The sequence below is a fragment of the Paramormyrops kingsleyae genome, chromosome 14, assembly GCF_048594095.1.
Source record: "Paramormyrops kingsleyae isolate MSU_618 chromosome 14, PKINGS_0.4, whole genome shotgun sequence".
Lineage (NCBI taxonomy): Eukaryota > Metazoa > Chordata > Actinopteri > Osteoglossiformes > Mormyridae > Paramormyrops > Paramormyrops kingsleyae.
In genome coordinates this window covers 5,769,136-5,772,912 of record NC_132810.1, presented here as the reverse complement: position 1 = coordinate 5,772,912, position 3,777 = coordinate 5,769,136, and positions in this window count along the sequence as shown.

Sequence of the window (3,777 nt, the reverse complement as noted above, 5' to 3'; positions counted from 1 at the left end):
CGTATGTTTAAATGATAATTTAAGTTACACTTTACTATAGTTATTTTATTTGTGAAAAACCTTTTCCTTGCAGAGTGTTCCCTGGCTTCAAATGAATCTACTTTCGTTATATTCAGTGTTGAAACTTATGTCTGGTTTCTGGACTGAGTCAATCATGTTTGAATGTAAAAATGTGTCCTTGTGAGTCCAGGGCCCCCACCTCCCTGTTTCAGGGGCTTTCGACTGAAACTTCTGGTTGCTTGGTTCTAACAAGTACGCATTCATCCAGTCCAGGCCCTGCTCTAGACTTTGCAGTGATCGTTTGCATGTGCCTTTGCAGTGATCGTTTGCACATGCCTGGTAACCTGGATTTCATTAAGACCCTTATTCACATCTCAGCCTGTAACTCAAATAAACAGCTATGAGATTTCCAGAGGTCCTGTACAGGAGGTCCATAGGGGTGCTTGCCCAGGGGCCTTGCTGGCCTACAGTGTGCTGGTTTCCCTGGGTTACTGTGTGGAACATGGGGGGGGGCGTCACTGCTGAAGACGACATGGGACAGTGGGGCCCTCCACCTTACAGATACACAGCTACGTGTGCCACTCTTGCCTGATCACGAATGCCAGGTGAGTCTCCCTTGGTTTGGTCCCATTCCTTCCCAAGACAAAGCCGGAGCAGTTCTTAACAGGATCCCAGCCGTGGGAAGAGTTCTTGACGGCGGGACCCTGCACGTCACTGCCCGCTGAATGCTGTTAACCTGGTAACTGTTACCTGGGCCCAGGTGACCCTGTCACCGCAGTCATTAGAGAAGCTGATTGCCAGGTATCAAGTGGAGCCGGCCTGAATTATTAAAGACGTAGAAAACAGCATTGTTAGGTTCTCAACAAAGACGGTTCATGCAGCAGATCTAAGATGTGAGGCCCTGGGGCAAGGAGGGAGTCGACGGGGGTGATCTTATGATAGCCTAAACGGACAGCCCACCTGCAACATCACACGTGTCTCTGTATACGCAGGGGCTAAAAATAGTAAAACTATTAATGCATGCTCCTTATAGGTCTATGAGCCTGCTTTGAAGTGTATATCTGATGGCAAATTAGCGTATGTGTACAAATCCAGTGTATCACTTTCAGACATGTGGTTACTCAGTCTGGTTCATATCTTTCCAAGAAATATTTGTTTGAATTGACACATTTCAAAGTTATCATCTTTACTATATTCAGTGTGATGCCTGACCAGGAACCTGCAGGTAGGAAATTTCCCTCTAAAACAACCAGATGTGTACTATCCGTCCCTTTTAGAAAGTGGCTCACAATAAAACACGCACAGTCGCGCAGTTAAAAAGGACCCCCCCCCCCCACCACCACCACCACCAGAACATAGCTTATTAAAGAAGGTCACCTCTGACCTTCTGCAAATTTCAAAGCTGACATTTAATGTTGGGCAGCAGACGGCGAGCTGCGCGTAACTTGACCTGGGGAGGGGGGCGCTCCGGCGCTTCGCGTCACGCTAATGAGGGTCGGGGTTCACCAGATTCCGCGCCCGATCGAAGACCCACCGCTGCTCCAGGACGGATCATCCCGAAGGAGAATGCTGCCAGTAAAACGCAGCCTGCCCTCTTCGTTTAAAATCTATCAACCTGCTACCCTTCACAATATGCCTGTCAGGAAATCGATTAGAGGAAAAATGCGCCCTGCGGCTCTCGAAGTGTAATGGAAACCGGATTAGCGGATGCTGGTGCTGATTGTCTATCCGACGCAAGTCCGGCTTCACCTAGTTACCTTTTCCCGCACTCGCACCATCGGTCTGTGCTGCGATCGGCGACCGCTTTTGCGGAGCAATATCTGCTGACGGCTTCAATGGCGTGAAATAAATGGGATCTCGAAAAGGGGCGACGGAGAGAAAGAAAAATAGTAATTTTATGAGTTTTTATTGCTTAAACATATTTCTTGGCAACAGCAGGGTGGACCGTTCCATGCCGGCCGCTGCAGAAAATTTACAAGCTTCCTCTTCTGACTGGCCGAAAGCGTCCGTGTGTAAATCCCGAAAATAGCTGGATATGTTGTTTTTCAAGCAGACTCTGTTTTCTAACTGACCGGAGTGGGTGTAATAATAACAGCAGTTTGACATCCTCCAACCTCAAAATAAATATAACATAATGTCATTTATGTATAGCTTAATTTAAAAGTATTTAAATAAAAAAAAAAAAAGTTCAGCCCCACTGCAATGACCAGAGCACATACCTGGAATAGGTATATAGAGCACAGTCATAGATCAGACAGGGCAGCAGGGACTCTGTCACTGACGGTATATCGCAGCAATATGCTTCTGGAGCATGGACAGGGTCAATGGGATTACTTCAACTTTTCCACCCGGCTTTATTAAACATTTTTCACTCCGGCTCTCCGTAATTGAGCTGTTTTCAGAGCTGAAAAGCGCATGGCGCCTGTCAGATGAAAAGGTAACGGCAATCGTTTGCGCTTCGTTTGTTCAATGCGTAACACATGTCCTTCTGCGTTAAAAGCGCGGACGGGGATCATGTCTTGCATTGAAAGCGCAGCAGTACTTTAACTGTATATGAAAAAGACGGCGGGGGGTGGAGGAGTGCGACCGCAGCGTCCAGACCCTCGGCCTACTGTACTGCAATGTAATGGGAGAGGCGGGAGAACCAAAACTAACAGCTGGAGGGCCGCCTGGCCGCCACAGCGCACCGGACAAGTGGTATTCAGCGGAACAGGCCCGCACTTTGTAACCTGAGCGACTGAGATAAGATTCTCCGATGACTTTTGAGGAGTTTTACTTTGTCTGAGAGCCGTCTGAGCCTGACAGCTTCTTTCGTCATACCAAAAACCACCTGTCCGGTCTACACATACTCATTTTTTCTCAATTTTATGCTGATCAGGGAAAAAAATGTTACATTTCTTGAGTTCGACTTTATATGTCTTGGCTGTTCAGTCTACATTCATTGAGCTACTAGGTAATTAAAACCATCAACCTTATGCAAAGACTTTAATAACCAATAGTAACCGTCCGTACTTTTAAAAGGAAATATACATAACTTGAAATATTATTCTAATAAAATGAACTCATCGGTACTTAAGCGTATGAAAACAGACGTGTAGCCCTTTGTAGTTAATTAACTGGCGCCCTCTCTCTGCCAAGCTACATTTGGTCTTATAGGTGTGGGTACCGGGTATATACCGATTTCAGTGTTTGACTGCGATGTGTATGACAGGAGGGCATATTTAATAATCTGATAACATGTAAGTACTATATCCTGGACTGGCTGGTAAAATAATGTTCTATATATTAGGGCGTCCTTTCTTGCAATCTATACAAAAAGACTCCGTTGCTTGGTAAAATGTTGACAAAGGAGCACATTTTATCATATACAAATAAATGTAGGCTACAGTGTTTCATTCTAGTTAGCATAACATAATTTAATTCCGAATTACTTGAGCTTCCGGCACTCCACCTCTACTATACTGAGACATACGCGTGTGAGTGGTTTTTGCGAGCAAAGAAAACAACTGTCATAAACATTAATGATTTGTAAGGGGGGATAATTGCTTCGCTCTTAAACAAGCGCCCTTTCTCTAACCATGTCAGGAAATTACGTTAAGTTGATAATCTTATTCCATTTAACTCGTTTAAATCAATCGTTTGTTTTGTTTGGGGATACTCTTTGCGTTCAAAGCACTGTACTTTAAGTGATTACTAATGGATTCTTATACCGGACTGGTGCAAACTAAGTGCGTACAGAAATAGTAGTAAATTATATCTCCGCTGAAAGTGCGCGGT